At 35.6% G+C, this 19,169-nt stretch overlaps 1 protein-coding gene across 2 annotated transcripts in view; it reads right to left on the bottom strand.

Annotated features, from left to right (window-relative positions):
- LOC145288581 (uncharacterized) overlaps positions 1-18,943 on the bottom strand; it is a 56,475-nt gene extending 37,532 nt beyond the window's left edge. Inside the window, exon 1 of one of the 2 annotated variants that reach the window (XM_080136339.1) lies at positions 18,415-18,943. The gene's annotated coding sequence lies outside the window, so the exon portion shown is untranslated. Of the gene's footprint in view, positions 1-11,657; positions 11,969-18,414 lie in introns of those variants that run through there. The other variant, XM_080136340.1, reaches the window with a different exon arrangement.
- Between the last annotated feature and the right edge of the window lie 226 nt (positions 18,944-19,169).

Below are 19,169 nucleotides of genomic sequence, written 5' to 3'. Positions count from 1 at the left end.
GCACCTTGGGGGTGGGATAGAGCAGATTGTTAGCTTTCAAGAGACGAGGGTTATTAACTTACAAATTACAGTAGATTTTTATTAGGATTTAGAGTTTCAAGTAAAGTTTGGTTTGGGGAGGAAAAAAAAGTTTCTTTTTTTTTTAAATACGCAAGTTAGACAACCTTGTTATCTATGCAATAATAATAATATGCAAGTTAGACAACGCCTTGGAGGTAGAGTTTATATTGGAATTACGTAGCTAGCTGTCAGGTGTTTTTTCAGTTATAAGAGAAAAAATTAGTTCATGGTGTTCCGGAATTCGTATTTCGTATTTATAGGCAGTCATTAAGGTCAGGCACAAAGCATTGTATCTATTTAGAAAATAGCCCTATTAACACAGCTAAGATAACGGTATATTTCAGTTACAAATATAGTGAAAGTTAAATATCGGTTATATTCAGTGGTTTGGTATAGATACCAAGGAGGCCACTTTATTAATACAAGCAAGCATATACTAATTTCAGATATTAAGTATACTACTTAATGAAGTTCTTCTGACTTCTGCAGTAGAAAAAAATAAATCCTCGTTTCTATTAAGTTAAGAAATCTCTCTTGCCTAAGCGTTCCCCTTTTCCGAGTCGAATTTTAAGAACTACACAAGGCTCGCAAGGAAACACAAAGAGATAAAGACAATATATACATATATAATTAAAATACATTATAATTAAAAAATAAAATAAATTTAAAAAAGAAACAGTATAAACACTCTTTATCTGTGCCTAAACCTAAACGTAGATTCCATGAACAAAGCTTCTTTCTTAGAACTGCACGCCTATGGAATTGTCTTCCGTTTTCCTGCTTTCCGGCTGACTACAATATGGTTGTGTTCAAGTCTAACGTAAATAAGTTCTTGATGAGCCGTTCCATATAAGTTATTAAATTTACCAAATTTTCATTACTAATGATTACTATATTGACCAATTTCTACTGTACACTCTTTAACCCTTATCCTTGAGTGGCCTCTGGGCCTTGATAATGTAGTGATACCTTTGTAAAAAAAAAAAAAAAAAAAAAAACAGTTGGCGAGAAAAAGTAAAAAAAAAAAAAAAAAACAGTTCGCATTTTGTTAGGATTAGGATGGGTTAGGTACATTTAACTTGCTTGGGACATCTTGACTTCTTGATTTGACTACCAGCATGGGTAACCATGTTTTAGGTGGAAGCGTGGAGGGTGTTTCCCTTACCGGGTGTTTGTATCTATTTATAAAGGCGCACATGCGTATATGATAATTTTACTTTTTTTTATTTACTTTTTTTTTTGCTGCTTTAAAGTTCTGACTTCTGCAATAAAAAAAAAATCCTCACTTCTGTTAAATGTGATTATTATAGATCAGCCTCAGCAATATCCCTAATAGAGATGAAGAAAGGAAGATCATTAAGGAAAAATGATGAATTAGGTCAAGATGAGAGGACAGAGCAAAAGAGATTGACAGGTCAACTCAACCAGATGCATCATTTCAAGTGTGTAGAATGAGTAATATTGGAAAATCTCCAAAATGAAGTTAGTCTTCGATGCAAAAAAATCACTAATAAAGTTAAAATCAAAGAAAGGTTTCATATCTTTTCCCAATCTTGGGAAATCTTCGGATCTGAATATTGGTTGTTATTCAGATGTCACATACACTAGTTTGGAAGATAGATCTTCACGGGGTGGTTTTATGATCTTTGGTTGTAGCGAGAGGAACAGAATGTCTTCTATATGCTGGTCATCAAAAAAACTTGACTGTGTAACAAAAAGTCCATTAGTCAGAGACTCTTGCGTTGACTAAATCAGCTGATACTAGTATATTGATGGGCACGATGCTTCAGGAGATAGTCAGACTACCTGTGTTGCATGGAGTTCTTTGTAAAATGGACACTGAATCTTTGTAGAGATTTTAAATTCATCAAACTTTGTGAATGGCCGGCATTTGAGAGTTTAGATGGCCGAAGTAAAAAAAATGATGGTGAAGGTGGAGATCGAAATTGAAAGGATCAAGAGCAAAAAATAAAAAGGTTGCAGATTGTTTGACAAAGATGGAAGTGTCTTCTGAAATTTTGAAAGATTTGTTGCAATGATGCTTTATTTTTGTTATTTTACTTTTGTTTTTTTATGAAACTGCAATCATCACAAGAAGACACCAGCCATGTTATCTCCTTTGTATTGAAATGTAAAAGTTCTAATTCTTTTGGTAAGTTTTTAGAGTAATTCCCGTTACTTTCTATCATTGTTGGTTATTACTTGGGAAAACAAAGATGGCGGTTTGGACAAGCGGAAATGTATTCATAACTGTATTTATGTAACGAGTAAATTTATAACTTATAGCTTCTTTTAAATATAAATTGTTTGACGTAAATAGGTCGCAAATGAGTAGGTAAAACAAAACAAATTTTTTCCTAAATTCCCAACAGCATTTTCTTTAAAATAATTTATGTCATTAAGTAATAATTGTTAACTTGTAGGGAAGTTGGGAAGCAATAAAATATGTGTACCATCATTTTAATGGTTAAATAAACTTGTTATAATTGGCCAAATGTTCATTTGATTGCTTCTCCTACGAGTTGAAATCAAAGTGTAGTATTTAGTTGTTCTGTCCTCGGTCGGGGAAATCCTTCTTGACTGGGGCAATTTTTTTTTTTTTTTTCCTATGCAGAGTTCGCGTTTAGAGAAATAAATATAAATAAATCGATCTTTGCCCTCGTGGGGAGGCAAATAAATAGAAACTCTGTATCAGCTGAAAAATCTATGATTTTTGTAGATATACCTTTGATCCCAAACATATTAGTTTTAAAAAAAGTCGACCGATTAAATAGTTTTGAGGAGAGGGGATTAAAGTCAGTTGGGGATGAGTGCTACTAATTTCTTGGCAAAACCTTTGAGCTAAATATCTATTCGAGTAATTTCATACTAGCCAAGAAACCATTCTCGACAATCAATGCAACAAACCAGAGGTTGATTTGACAGAATCAAACCCTCATTTGCCGACTCCAAGAGGTAACCATACAGACCAAACTAAAGCAACACTCACCCTAGGCGAGTTGAACCTGCTTCCTCTGAAGGAAAAAGTTTCATGGTAATATCAAATTCATAAGTGGTCTCCAGTCGCTTGTATATCTCTATCTGGGGAGATGACGACATTAAGTTTTTTCAATTCTTGCAGGAAGGTTTAGATGGCCTTTTACATGCAGTGCTTGGTATTCCCAAATAGTATCTTTTTTTTATTTTTTTTTATTCAATTTTCACCCCAAACAAGGCACAATGCTACTTTGAAGCAGGGGGCTACTATTAGGGAATTAATTAGCGGGGTCATTATGAAGGGAGAAGAGTAGAAAGATGTTTGTTAACATTACACTTGAACTTCTGCATATCATTGCAGTCGGGAAAGCAGAATCCCGGAAGGGAGTTCCAAAGACCTGCAGTTCTGTGGAAGAAACTATTGAAGTAAAAGGCTTTCTTGCACCTAGGGATCTCTACTGTAAAGGGATGAGACTTAGTAGCTTGTCGGGTTTGTCGGGGGTAGTTACGTCGGGGAGGTACAAGTGTTTGCAGTTCGTCAGAGCATTCACCATTAAAGTATTTTGTAGAACAGGCAGAGGGATGCAACATCTCGTCGATGGGACAGAGGTTGAAGCCTAGATGACAGTTCAGGACCTATCAGGTTGGCGACTCTTTTTTTAACCCTGTCCAGGAGCGAGAGACAAGCAGTAGATGCACCAGCCCAAATGTGACAACAGTACTCCATACATGGGCGAATGGTTGCCTTATAGAGGTATAGGATACTGGCAGGCGTAAGTAGTTTTCTAGCATGGTAGAGGGAGCCAACCTTCCTTGCAGCAGCCTTGGCAATGCTCTCAATGTATCTATTCCAGTCCATATTCCCTGTAAACGTTAGGCCGAGGAGTTTAAAAGAAGTACTTTCAGGCAATGTGTTTTTGGCCATTGCTATTGGTGGTAGAGAAGGTTTCTTGTAGTTATTGAAGGAAACAAGCTTAGTCTTAGCAGCATTGAATGTGACCAACCATTTTTGTCCCCATTCCACTACGGATTGGAGGTCGTCCTCTAGTGTTTCTGCCATTTCCTTGGATATGTGTTCATTTGTTTTCCCCTCATATCTGTTATAGAGAGTGGTGTCATCGGCAAATCGTTTATGTCATATTGTTTGGATGTATGTCCATCGAGGACAACTTTGATTTTTCTATTACTTAAGAAGGATTTAATTACATTATGAATTCTTCCAGTGATTCCATATGATCTAATTTTCCTTAGAAGACCATCGTGCCATACCCTGTCAAAAGCCTTAGATATATCAAGGGCCACCGCTCTACCCTCCCCTGTTTTATCAAATGAACGGTATATACGTTCAGAAACTACAGTTAAGATATCTGCTGTTGAACGGGCTTGCCTGAATCCATATTGTTTGTCAGTCAGGAGTTTAGCAGCTGTTAGGTGCTGGACTAGGGCTTGATTAACTAAGGACTCAAATAGTTTGGCGAAAAGCGGGAGGAGGCTAATGGGGCGATAATTTAGTGGGTCAGTTCTTTCACCAGAATTCTTGAAGACTGGTACCACAGAGGCGGTTTTCCAGCAGTCGGGAAAACAAGATTCGTTAAGGCATTTATTGTAAAGTTTGGACAGAACTGGAGCAACCTCGGCAGAGCATTTTTTTAATAGCACAGCCGGGATGAGATCTGGTCCACATGCTTTTGAGGTGTCTAGTTTTTTATAATAGCATGTACCTGAGAAGGGGTGATTTTCAAATCGTCAAGTGTGGCGTCTGTTCGCAGAGGAAAATCAGGGAGTGAGTGGTGTACAGAGTTCAGTGTGGAGTTTGAGGCAAACCGACTGGCAAGCAGATTAGCCTTGTCAGTTGCCGTGCAAGCAACCTCATGATTGTTTGTTAGTGGGGGAATAATTGACTGTCCATTATTAACTACGCTGTTGTAGATTTTCCAAAAATCCCGGGTTCCTAATTTCTGTGCTTCGATGCGCTTTCTGGTGGTTTCAGAGTAATCTGTCTTAGCTGTCTCTATCACTCTCTTACAATTATTTCTAGCTTCTATAAACTTCTGTTTATTTGAGTTGGACTTATGTCTGTTGAATCTGCGGAATGCATGCTGCCTTTGACAAATGGCAGCTGCACAAGCAGAGGTAAACCATTGGGGAGAGTGGGGCTTGCTATAGTATTTCCGTGCGGGAACATGTGCTTCAATAGCAGTTTTGAACCATTCAGTTGTCTCATCTGCACACTGTTCCGCTGGAAGAGTAAAGATATTTTGCGATGGGGCATCTCTGATGAGCTCCCTGATGGCTTCCCAATCAGCCTTTTTGTAATACCTCGTTGTTTTGAGTAGTGGGTCTTCAGTTTTAGGGCAAGAATTTAGGCTGATTTCTACCATTATCACAGCGTGATCAGCATTCCCGAGTGGGCTGTGGGCATTTGTTGTACAGTCATTGGGAACCGTTGTCAGAAAGAGATCTAGAAGTGAGGCATGTTGATCGTGCTGGTCTGGGAAACGTGTCGGAAATGTAACCAACTGAGATAGGGAATGAGATATAGAGAAGCTATGAGTTGCGCTACCAGCTACGTCTGTGTGATTTGAGAATCCTAGCCAGTTACTGTGGTGGACATTGAAGTCACCAAATACATGTATTTGTGCGCTAGTATCGAGGGAGAGTGCTATATCTATGCTGTCTGAGACTTTGTTTATTAGGGTACAGTCTTGGTTTGAGGGAGAGCGGTAGGGAAAATACAAGTAGCTAATATTGTGTTGCATATTTAGTCTGAAGCACATAAAGGCCTGGCCCTCCGATTCTAGTTTTATTTCTCTAGTTAGGGGGAGGGTGTTTCGAATATAGACTCCAAGTCCATGCATATGTCTGTCCGAGTCCTTACGGTAGAGTGGGAGATAACCAGGCATGTTAAAGTGGTTAGAGGGAATGGAGGAGTGAAGGTTAGTTTCACTTAATGCTAAGATATCCGGGGTGTTTACAAGGAGAAATGACTCAACATCATCTAAGTTAGTTCTAAGCCCGCGGATATTAGTAAATGCAAGCCTCAAGGGAGGAGGCAGGTTGGTTTTCTTTGAGTTTAGTCCTGGTTTAAACGTAACTTTTGCTTGAGCTGTCATTTCATTTTATTTTATTTAAAAGTTTCAGTTAGGGTGGATGAGTGAGGGGGTGCTGGACAAGTAGTTGTGCAGAATACCAGACATGCAATACAAGTAGACCATCAGCTGTCCTCACCCACAGGATTGTGGCCTCAGGAAAGCCCACCGGGGATGAGTGCATGGTCCCTACTACAAACATCCCGATATTTTACAACTGTTGATGGAGCAGCCGCTCTAAGCGCTACCAAAGAGTTAGGGCTCCTGTACTATCAGTTGGAAACAGCAGCCAGGAACTGTCAATCCGGTACCCTCAATCCATTAGGCAAAGCCAGCCCAGTCCAACTGCACCGACATATATGGCACTGAAGCACCCCACTGTGTCCAGTTTAGGGGGATGGGATGTGGCGGGAGTGGGGAAAAGCGGCGTTCATTGCCCTAGTCAGGAAACAAGGTCAACCACTGGGTGATTCAGACAAGTCCCTGTGATAGTACCTCTACGCCTGGCCAATAGGCAAAGAAGGAGTATGAAAGCCGGGCGATAGACAGAGTCTATCTCCTCCTTAAGCAGTTTAGGTTTGCCAACCGGTAATTTGTTTGAGTCACCAGCTGGCATTGATCAGGCTCAATGTTGCTTAACTTTGGTGATCTAACGAGAGCCAGTGTGTGAACGTGATTATGTTGCATACACTTTGTTTATGTAATAGTACTCAATAACAAGTAGAGTTATGTATTTAGTATTATTAAGGTTTTATCCATACAAACATTTCAGCAACATGTAAACTGAGATAGTTTAGGCAAAACATGTCTGTACATATAAAGTCAGAATAACGCAAAAAAAAAACAATTATTAGATTTCTATCTGCATAAAGAATGTTTTGAGGTGCAAAATTTATTACTACACATTTTTTCTAATAAGAAACAAAAAAGAAAATTGAAAGCAATCACATGACATTCGTGTTATTAGCACTTCTTAACTTTAACGCATTCTCTTCACTGCCACACACTCGTCTCATTCTCCTCCACATTTCGTCCTTCTTATTGCAGCCACTCCTCTTAGACCAAAACATTCATAAATTTACTAGCTGCCGTCCAGCATTGCCTGGTCATAAAATACTCATAAATTTTATATCTTAATTAATGCAGATTTCTTATTTAATAATATAAACAGAAATACCGTAGTATTAAACTTAAGGTTAAATTCCTTTTAAAAAAATTCAGTAAAAAGAAATAGAAAGAAACTGAAACATGTGCATGCGAGTATTACGTTTTTTCTAAACAGTTCACTTCTGGTAAATAAATTAAAAAAAAAACTCGAGCTGAGATCGAAACCAAAACCTAAAGACAGTGAGTCAAGTACGATAACCATTACATCAGCTTGTCATGATTTCTAAAAAGTGTTTTCAAACCTACTTATTCTTAACATATTTATTGATTAAATATATTTCTCATTCAATAGAATTTTCACGGGTCTCACTAGTTAAGTAAGATTCCCTGAAAATAAAATTCTTCTTTAGACTCACATATTTTGTACCAGCCAGAGTATCCTTTCTCCATCACCAACCTTGTTCCATGTTTTCCCATATTTTGCCGCAGTGAGAAAATAGTAAATTCCAGCAGAATACATTCGAAATAATCTCATCAGAATGACGTCATATTTGTTCGCAATGTTGCTACCATTTTTTTTTACTCCTTTTAAATTTTTGTTTGTTTTTTTATTTTTTGACAACTTCTCCACCCCCACCACCGCCCATACACAAAAAGGGGTCAAAAGCATTGTTCGATTCACACCGTTTTATGTTAATAAAGTAAAAATATTTTCGCTCATTTTTTTTTTAATCTGGTAACTAAACGCTTCGTCTATGGTAATTTGTGATTTAAATGCCTTCTCGTGTCAGACGAATGTGACAAATGGCCTAGTATAATGGCCATTTCTATACACTGCAAAGGTGATTGATGGCTTGTAGAAAATTGCCATCGAATCTGTCACCATTTCCTGATATAGGTGTTTCAAGCAGTAGGCTATAAACCAACCCCCTCCCAATGATGGAGATAATGCCTGGGGAGATGGCTTCCTGATACCAAACAGAAAAGATTTTACATTTTATCTTAGCTGAATTATAAATAAAATAATTTATTGTTACTTAAACAATGCTTTAGTAAAGAAAATACAGTTAACAACACTAAGTTATAACTTAGGGTTTTAACTGTATTTTCATTGTTAACGTAGCAGGTAAAACTAAAAAATAATCCGAAAAATATAGCCGCCATTTTTATGAATCCGTGAAGACGAGACGATAACACCTTCATTCAAATCCATCATTTTGCACTTTCTCTCTTTCCCACTTTTTCTCAGTCCTGCTGTTTAGCAATCCACAAACAACTTTACTTTTTTGTCTTCTAGAGTACAACAAGGATCTGCCCTTGATCTTCGCTGCGTAGATTAATAACATAACTTAAAGAATGTCATAATTGTGAAATATAAAGCTGTGCCTTGAAATATTAAAAGCAGAGACTGAATTCTATAAATCTTTCCTGCAATCAGACCTTGACACAATGAAGCAATAGATCAAAGTAAATGCTGACACAGGACATCCAGAAATCTTTTCGTGAACATAGTCTGGGTATTACTGTCAGCAGTGATATATTTTTTATTTATTTATTTTTTATTTTTTATTTTTTTTTGCTCTTATTCACCTCAAACAAGGTATATTGCCACTTGGACGTAAGGGACTACTATTTGGGACCATGTCTACAGGGGCACTATGTAGGGAGTTGAGAAGCAAGATGTTTGTTCACATGACATTTAAATTTCAACATGTTGGTACAGTCATGGAAGCAGGAAACAGGGGGTATTCCAAAGTTAAGCAGTTCGAAAGAAAAAAAACTATTTGTTATGTGTATATATATATATATATATATATATATATATATATATATATATATATATATATATATATATAGAGAGAGAGAGAGAGAGAGAGAGAGAGAGAGAGAGAGAGAGAGATGTTATTTGTTTTTGCGATACATCCTGAACGAATTCAATTATTTACGAAAGTGCACTTTTACCTAAATGTAAGCTGGGAATAATTTTCCCCTCAACCAATTTGGTACCCCCACATGGGGAGCGGTATATATATATATATTATTTTTAAAATATAATTATCCACTGACACGTGTTTCGTCGTCTAGATTAAGCCACTCTGATGAGTCGTAGATATATATATATATATATATATATATATATATATATATATATATATATATATATATATATATATATATATAAATCTATTTCACCACAGGATATAGATTTTAATGAATTGTCAAAGAAAGAAAATGCATAAAATGATTATTCCGCTCAGAGGTGAAGACTAGCTAAATTGCTTAAGACAAGAAATGACCAAATGAAAAACCGACAGACACCCATTCCCTCCATGCCTTATGCCTAATGTTACGTATTACTGTACATGCAGTAACCCTTATCCCTGAGTGGCCTTCGGGCCTTGATAAGTGGTGACCCACATGTAAAAAAAAAAAAAAAAATTTACAATAGATATAAGCTAACAATCTAAATGCACTAAGTTTTACGAGTTTACAACCGATGACCTGTTGACTCTGCATGTGTTATATTATTAAATACTAATGAGAACCATGTCCCGGTGTTATCTGGTAAAATTGAGGAACCTGCTCCTAACAACGAATCCCATTACAAGTATTTTTATTTGAATCAGCAAATGTCTCTTCTACCTTTCTCTATGAATGACTAATGAAAAACAAAATATCGGACAAGATTAAATATAAAAATTTTAAAATCGAATGGATATACTTTTTATTTGCAGAACACGGATCAGTATGTAGTGTCGATATGTAAACATCAACATACAAAATCAAAATGCATAAACACGTTTGTACACACATCGTCTGCGCATACACTATCCTGACTAAAACAAATAATTATATTTTGGACTAATCAGAAAACTTTCTGAATTTATTTGAAACGGTTTTTGTGGAAGCCGTTTTAAAAGGGCCAGATTTTCTTTCAATAAACGAATGGAGCCCAGTTGATCCGAGTCTATGGATCAGTGGTGTAAGGGTGCTCCATTATAGGCGTTTGTCTTTGTAGCATGCAAACATTAATGAACACACAGACACACACAACTCATCACCTTATCGTCTGTCAATCTATATAAATTTTATTCATTGATACAATCTTTTTCACTGAACTTTTATTATAATATGATATCAAATGAACATTGACGCTTATAAACAATTTTCAATGAATTATAATTTATTTAATTGAGCAGAAAAGTTTTGAATACGGTTTTTCTGAACCCTTACACTCACAGCTCTTAATTAATCGACCCAGACTTCTTCTAATGTCTCAGCTAATGAATCCCTTGTTTTTACAAGAAGTCTAAAAATATTCAAGAACATTCTATATTTTCCTATTGCTGTAAACCTTCCATTTTAAACATATATAAATTATCTCTTTTTCGAATATATACCTTTTTAACTTATTATTTTGTTTTCTTTACGATATGACAATGTCTTTAGTATTCTCACATTTGATTATAAATCCTGCAAATCTTTTTCACTGATAATATTTCTTTGAATCCAGCTCATCCCAAAAATACCTCCCACCTTACAAATCAACCTCAAGTAAAACCTCCGAAAATCAGTTCGAACAAATCCCTATAAAACTAATGACCGCCTCCCCATAAAAAAATATGGCAAGAATGAATAACTAAACAAATTTATTTATGTAGTTTTTGAAATGTTCAATTTACTTTATATATAACATACTAGCAGGACCTGTGGAAATTCCATAGCGGGCTCTTTCATCTGTAATATATTGATGTTGGCATTCTGTGGATGTTCAGCGTAAGCAGAGAATCCCTAATATTATAGTAGCTCTTTTGTTAAAACTGCAAAAGTATTTATCTAAGCTAGCAGGGATTCCCGGCATAGCCAAGTTATAAAGTATGCTTAAATATGATTTTTTTAACTCTTGCAGATTTTGTATATATTATTATAGAGTTAATGTTCTCGATGTAATCGATTGTGTATATTATAAAGTTGCGATTTCAAAAATAAAAAAAGATATCCATATAACTTGGGTGCATCAGCTTGAATCGGAACTGAAACCAAAATTTATGAAATATATATATATATATATATATATATATATATATATATATATATATATATATATATATATATATATATATATAACTTGAGTTCCTTCAGTTATAATCGAAGCCAATACTAAAATTTATGAAAAATTTTTGGTAAAATTATTTATAAAAAATAAATTACTTAAGTGCCATAAGCTATAACCGAAAATCAAAACTTATGAAGAATTCTTGGTAAAATTATTTATTATAAGAAATGGAACTCCATAACAATTAAACAACAGTCACTCGGATGTAAGCATGATACACAAAATAAATAACACACACTCTCTGCATATGTGTGTATATCCAGCTAAAGGTAAAAAAAATTTAAAAAAACTACGATACAAATACTCGCAAAGTTGGCAAATAACTGATTGGCGTTGTCCTGGATGAATAATAATCTAAAATTTAGAAAAAAAATGATTCCTTCTCGGGGTTGGGGGGACTAGGAAACTATTTTATGTCCTAATTTGGAGAGAAAATGCAGACTCATTCCTCATGGAATCTATAGAAAAGAAATTTGTCTGCGTATACTTCCAGCTCGAGGGGAATGGGTTGAATGGAAGAGAAGGAAAGGAAGGAGAAAGAGAGACGAATAAAGAGAGGTATAGAGAAGCTTTAAGAGAAATAAGTTACACTTTTGACCTGAACGCCAAGTAGCTTTGTGAGTATAATATAATTAACTTTGATATTGGTAGGAAAAAACAGTTACAGCTGCTACTACTGATTTCAAACAAACATGTACGTCCACAACATATGACAACCATTATTCATTATTTATGACATCATACTGTTGTTGGCAACTACCATTCATTCTTTATGATAAAATACGAATTTTGACAAATCTATTTTTTTATTTAATTTATGCCATGTTTATTAATTAAGTAAACTATTACTTGTGCATAATGAATGAATAATTTTTACTTATCATTTTTTTTAATGGAATTCGCTCCAGACAAGACATGCAGCTACTTAATGCAAGGAGGTAAAAAATACCACTTCAAAGCTAGAAACTAGCCAATGGTAAGTGTCAGATGGATAGATTCCAACTAAGAAAAAAAGCAATTCTTCCCTCTTTGTCAGAAGCATCACTCATGAAATGTGAGGACTAAAGGACAAAATAAGTGACAAAGTAGTTACGAGGCTGCCGAAAATAAACAAAGGGTCCACTTTCTGCTCTCCTTATTAAACAAATTTTATTTTTTTTAAACAAATTTTAATTATTGGCGATTTAATAGTTCTATGCATAATTGATTATATCTTCATCTACATCTACACTCTTATATAAAAATCACTGTGTGTGTGTGTGTGTGTTCCTTCTTCATAGGTTCTGAAACGGCTGAGCCTATCTTTTGCAAATTTCACACAAAGGTAATTTATATGTCTGGCAATGTTCCTAGATAGGGTTTGTACAGAAATTCATCCAAAAAGTATCAAAATCGTAAAAATAGCCTTTCCCTTTTATAGATAAAAAAGAATTTTTACAGGGAAATATTTTATGTTCCACCGACCAAGGGAAATAAAAAAAAATTCAGCAAATCATTTCTTCTTAAAAAAAAACAGATTTTTATTGTCATCTGGAGATATAGCTCAGTGGTAGAGCATTCGTTTACAGATTGAATGATCCCCTGTGCAAGCCCATTTTATTCACCATTTTATTTTAATTTTTTCTTAATTTTTGTGATTAAAGCGTTTCTGTGGAATGAACTGGATTTGAACATGGCACACTCAGGTTTTCAGTCTATTTCATTGGCCACTTAGCCACCGTCACCTCCCAAAGAGCGCTAAGAAAATACTGGCAAAAAATAACAGCCAATATGAGAATAGTAGTCCAAATAATCCAAATTATCAATCCTCATCTCAAAAATACTGAAGCATAAAGAATTCCATGTTTATCACTTTTCATTGGCTAAAACATTCATCAGTCAAGATGCCCTACAACATCTACATATATACAAGGCGGGAGGACGATTGGTAAAACTTCGACAACAATCTTATTTACAGTACCCAACATTCAACATGGCCGCCACACAAAATTTTACTAAAAAAATGAAAAGGTATTTAACAAAAAAAAAAAAACATAATGAAGAGGAAGAAAAAAACAAAGTGACAAGACTTGCAACATAAAGTTCTACAACTTTTACTTTGACCTCAAAACGGTTACCAGGGTGGAATTGAGGTGATTGTGTAACACATACGTTTGGCAGTGTGACTCCCACGTGACACTTCCAGTAGCTGCAATTTTTTGCATGTCATAGTTAAGGGTGGTTGTGTGATCCAACTGTTTCCATTAGTTTTTACTCTTTGGTTCAGTCTGAATGAAATTCTCTCACAGTTACCAATCTCGTGTGTTTTATCACTTGACTGTTTTCTTCTGTATCACCCCATACAGTTTGTGGTGAAGATAGAGTAATAGGACTCAGTCAGGGCATGCTACCATCACTCAAGACTTTTCATGTAGGAGGATAAAAAGATAGGATCATTTACTTTTTGGCTAATTTTTGGCAATTAAGTTGGTTTTTTTTTATATATGTATAAAACACTTTTCGTTACTTTTTTGAAAGTGTTTTCTAACATACTTCTTAAAATGCAATTTCCATTTAAAATAGCACTAACGAAAGGAGAAGAGTTGTATTTTCATTGTGTATCTTCAAAATAAATGTTTTGGTTCATAAGAATATTTTTATTCATTATTTCATTTAGAGTAAAAATTTCTCCTGGGTTTGCCTTTCACGTTAACAAATTAGAGAGTAACTATTCTATGGTTAAGAAGCATTCACATGGAGTGGATTAGGCTAGCTTCATCCATTCTTGTCACTGCATCCCTTGTAAAGGCTAACCAGGCCTGACAATTTGAAATTAACGATTGAGTGATCTCTAACCATCAACTATTACAATCATGAACTCTATAGATTTGGGGACCCACGTTGGGTTCTATGTCAGTTTTAACAGTCATCATCCAGGTTTTTCTTTCCCAGTCACATCATTTTCCCCAACCCCGTAGGGGAACTAGAGCAGAGGCATCTTTGTGGTTGATGGCAAAGGGCATGATCCAGCCAATGTTTGTATTTCATGAGGATGAATTGTCGGAGAGAATAAAGTTGGCAGGAGAAACATACAGTATTGTTTAATAGAAATTGCTGCCATCTACCACAGAGGATGCAACACAGGCAATGATGACCAAAGATTTCCAATTGCCTAATGTCTTCCACTCTCATTGTTCAGGACTTATTGACATAAAGAATGATTGTTGAAACCAGCGCGTGGTAGATACTTGATGCTGCACATTATCTCAGATTTTGGCCAGAGTTGGAAATTGAGTTGGTGGAAGGCATGAGATGCAAAGTCAGTGAGTGCATTGATGCCAGCTCCACGTTGATCCTTGGCTGTGATGGTGGCACTAAGATATTTGAAATTCTCAATTTCTTCAAGGAAATCAAGGTCAAAGATGAGAAACTGGAAACCATCAAAAGTACACCATTTTTGGTCTTAAAATGCACATCGGCTTGTGCACAAGATCGACTTATATACAAGTATATGGGGTATGTTTTTCCTAAACAGTTCACTTCTTATAAGTAAAAAAAAAAAACTAAAGACAGTGAGTCAAATATTATAACCATTAGGCCAGCTTGACACGATCTTTTCAAACCTACTTATTCTTAACATGATGTGAACAATTCGCGCATGTGCAGTTGTGAAACAGTTGACAAATGGATAAAAGTCCAATGACCCCTTGTACGAATTTTTCAATTTTGACCGCTTAGCAGCACTTTTTTCGGATGAAAATGGATGAAAAAGTTTTCCACGTGTCTGAATACCCCATATACAAATTTAAAGTCTGTAGATCAAAAATTGTTGAGTATATAGGTTGAGAAGTGCCCTCACACACAAATTCTCACTTTTATAGATATATAGATAAGAGGAATTCTGGACAAGAACGAAAAGAATTTCTTTATTTCCATGCACCATATTATAGCGGGGGGGGGATGAATGTTATTTTGCTATTAATATCTTTATTCTAAAATAGACATTGACTTTATAGCCAGTGTAACTGATTTTTAAATTTTTACTTTTATTCCTTCTTAAACAAGGTATATTGCCACTGAAACATCAATATCTACTGAGATAGGAGTCATATTAGAAAAGGGAGGCACCTGAGTGGGGAGCTGGGTAAAAAGATGTTTGTTCGCATTACATTTAAATTTCTAAATGTTTATACAATCAGGGAAACAGGGAGCAGAGATGGAGTTCCAAAGATAAGCAGTCCAATGAAATAAACTATCAGAGTCAAAAATCTTTTGGCATCTAGGGACCTGTAGAATGAATGGGTGTGATTTTTCTGCTTGTTGTGTGGGTTGGAGGTGATTGTGTTGGGAGATACAAGTGCAGTAAGTTCATTGGAGTACATTTCATGGAAGTACCGCATCATGACAGAGTTACATCTGTGTATTTGTTTTGTAATGCATGAATGCAACTGTGCATTGTGCAATGATATGGGACTAGAAATACTTTTTTTTTTCACCTTGTCCAGGAACTGGTGGCAACAAGATGCCATCCATTGGTGAATAATAGCTTTTTAGAGATATAGGATATTGGCAGATGTAATTTTAATGCATCTAAAACCAAGCTTCTATCTTTACATCATTAATGCCTGGCATCAATTGAAATGAATGGCTCTCGTCTTGGGGGGGTTCCATGTTTTGACAAACTTCTGGGTCTGACCTTTACTCTTGATCGAAAATGGAATACATACATCAAATCTGTTACCAAGACCACTAGAAAAATGGTGGAATCATTCTACCGCTCCAGTAGATATCTCACTGCTGATGCAATTCTCTACTTCTATAAGAGCCAAGTATGCCCAGAAGCAGCTTATCCTACTTTGACAGAGTTCAAAATAGACTTTGTAGCCTAGTGGGGATGCTCTTTTCTCCTCCCTGCCATCTTTTCCCCACAGAAACGTTGCGAGCCTGTCTGCTGTATCGTTATTTTTATGGCAAATGCTCGTCTGAGCTCCAATCTACTGTTCCCCCTCACTAAACTTTCACGAAAACCACTCATCCAGCTAAAACCACTACTAATAATTTTCACCACTGAGCCTAAACCTAAACGTAGATTCCCTAAACAAAGCTTCTTTCTTAGAACTGCACGCCTGTGGAACTCTGTTCTATTTTTCTGCTTTCTAACTGACTACAATATGGTCGTCTTGAAGTCCATGTGGAGGATGGGGGTGTCTATTTTGAAAACCACTCTTAATATGAGGAGGCTGGAGGTTGGGTAACAATAACAACCGCACTTTAATTTTTTAGGGGAGGCTGGCCTGGTCCCGCTAGTAAATAAATATATCTGGGTCGGCATTTTTTCTTTTTTTAACAAAAGCATTTATTACTGTTACTCTCCTGTCTTGACAACACTTAAAAAACGTCACTGCCACATGTCCAACTAATCTGGTCCACGTTTCTCTTTCTTCCGACCGTATGCTGGTCTTGGCCAGCCCATTATCACCTTCACTTTACATGTCCATTTTCTTCAACGCGCACTTTGCTCCTTTTTTGTTCTTTTAGCGCCAGTTAGTACACTAATTTGCATATGCGTTCAAACGCTGCTCCTGCTACTAATACAATCGCTTGCCATCCATACTTTGCTGCCGATATTTTCCCATGCACTTATACGTGCTCTGTTACAGTAATTTTATTTTTAAATAAAATAACTCAAAGTTATGAGTATCTGTGGAGTGATTGTCTTGCCTGCCAATTTGGAGAAAAATCAAGAAAAAAGGGGAGGTAACTCAACAATAATTCATATTTAATAGGCATATTACAATGCCAACAAATTCGCAATTCATGCTTACAAATGATTTTCTTTGTAAAAATGAAGATACTTGATCAATTCATGGAATTTTTGGAAAATGATATTTTGTTTCGTCACGGGTACGTATCTCATACAGAATTTTTCTTTAATTTTTGTTTGCTTTTTAATATAAGGGGGGAGGGGAATTCTGGACAATAACCAGAAAAACAAATCTACATATGTATATAAGTAAAATTGTGTGTGTGTGTGTGTGTGTGTGTGTGTGTGTGTGTGTGTGTGTGTGTGTGTGTGTGTGTGTGCGCGCGCGAGTGTGCACACGCGTGCGCATTTTGTGCATCTCCTCTCAGTTGCCAGCAGCCGTTTTCCTTGGCAGAACGCGAAAGCCGTTTCCGGAGACTTCATAATAGTTTCCAGCCTGGAATTGTTCATTTTCCTTCTTGTCACAAGATTAAAGACTTGTTGTTTGAAGCGCAATGAAACTCTTTCCTTTCTCTCTCTCTCTCTCTCTTTTTTTTTTTTTTTTTCCCCCTTCCGGTTTTGTGTCGTCTGCTCGCGTTTTCTTTTGCCATTCCGTTTCTCAGTGAATAAGTTCACTCGGCATTTTCCGGGCCGGTTTTCGTCGTCCGCCGGGCACTACCGAGTGAGACTCACGGAAAACGGAATTTAAACTGCAGAAGTATCTCCTTTAATCGCCCAAAATCTGCATTTCATTTTCCATAAATAGATACTTACGCAGAATGAGGACCATGCTGAAATAATAACGTTATTACTTAGAAAACCATTCTTAACATAAGGAGGGACGAGGGTTTTGTAACTATTCTGACCACCTAACAATTTAATAAACAAAAGATAGTGTAAAAATTTTAAGTGTTTATCCACTTGTGTTACCGTGCTATTTTTTAAAATCGTATTTTCAAGTTAAATTCAAGTTTTACAGTATCTTTTTATTAAATTGTTAGGTGAAAGTAAATAGTTACAAAACTCCCTCCCCTCCCCATGTTAAGAATGGATTACTAAATAATAACGTTATTATTTTAGCACGGTAACATAAGTGCATAAGTACCAAATTTATGTTGCAAATTCATCTAAAATAATAATAATAGTGCGGTCCGTATGCTGCATAAATAAATCAATATCCCTTAACACGTTGTGGCCTCTATTCCGAAGTTGCCAAAAATACACAACTCTAACAACAACAAACGAATTCTAAAAGCGAATTTGCAAATTTAAAACTAACATTGAAAATAAATTATTTTAAAATTAAACAATTTTTTTTTTAATACTTTTTTATGAAAACTTACCTAAGTCCAGCAAAAAAAAAAGAATAAAGACGTTGAAAGGTGTTTCTTTTTCTTTTCTTTCTTCCACAAATTGTTGACGAAAAAAATGTTTTGTTGTTTCAATGTAATAATTGCTATTTTTTCTACAAAAGTCGAAATGTTTCTTTTTTTGGCTGTTTTGTTTTATTTATGGTTTGTTTTGCTTTGTTTTTTTTTAAGAAAAATATAACATAATTTGAAAATATATTTATTAATCGCGCTGGCTGCACGGTTGCCACTACTTCTGTTGTCCGTTGTAACCATGGAAACAGCAGACGCTAAAATTTGGACCAAAAAAAGAAAAAGAAAACATGAATCGCTCTTGTGTATTATCGTAGCAATAATGACACTTTGACTTAACAAATGTTAATTTTATGTTATACGGACATTATTATACAGAAAGAAAGGTCGTAATATTCAACATTTTTTTAGTTAATAATCCAAGTTAAACCCACGCAAAAATCTTAAAATACGATTCCAATTTTCTGTTATATAAATTTGGGTATTAGTAAAGCTTTTGAACCAGACAAAACTAGCTTTCCATTGTTCGACCTGTTCCGACGTAAACAGTCGAAAGACTCTGAAGTGATTATCCAATCAGAAGGCGAGAAAAGCAGACGAGTTAGATTGCAAATTGATTAGATTGTAAATTGACGATTGGCAAGAATTTAAAAAAAGAGAAGAAAAAGCTGTGAAAAAAGTCAACAAAAACTGTTACCAAAAGCAATGAAGATTAG

The sequence above is a fragment of the Euprymna scolopes genome, chromosome 2 (assembly GCF_053919585.1).
Source record: "Euprymna scolopes isolate OS-2025 chromosome 2, ASM5391958v1, whole genome shotgun sequence".
Taxonomy (NCBI): domain Eukaryota; kingdom Metazoa; phylum Mollusca; class Cephalopoda; order Sepiida; family Sepiolidae; genus Euprymna; species Euprymna scolopes.
Note: the sequence above shows the minus strand (reverse complement) of the source record. Positions and strands in the feature narration are given on the sequence as shown.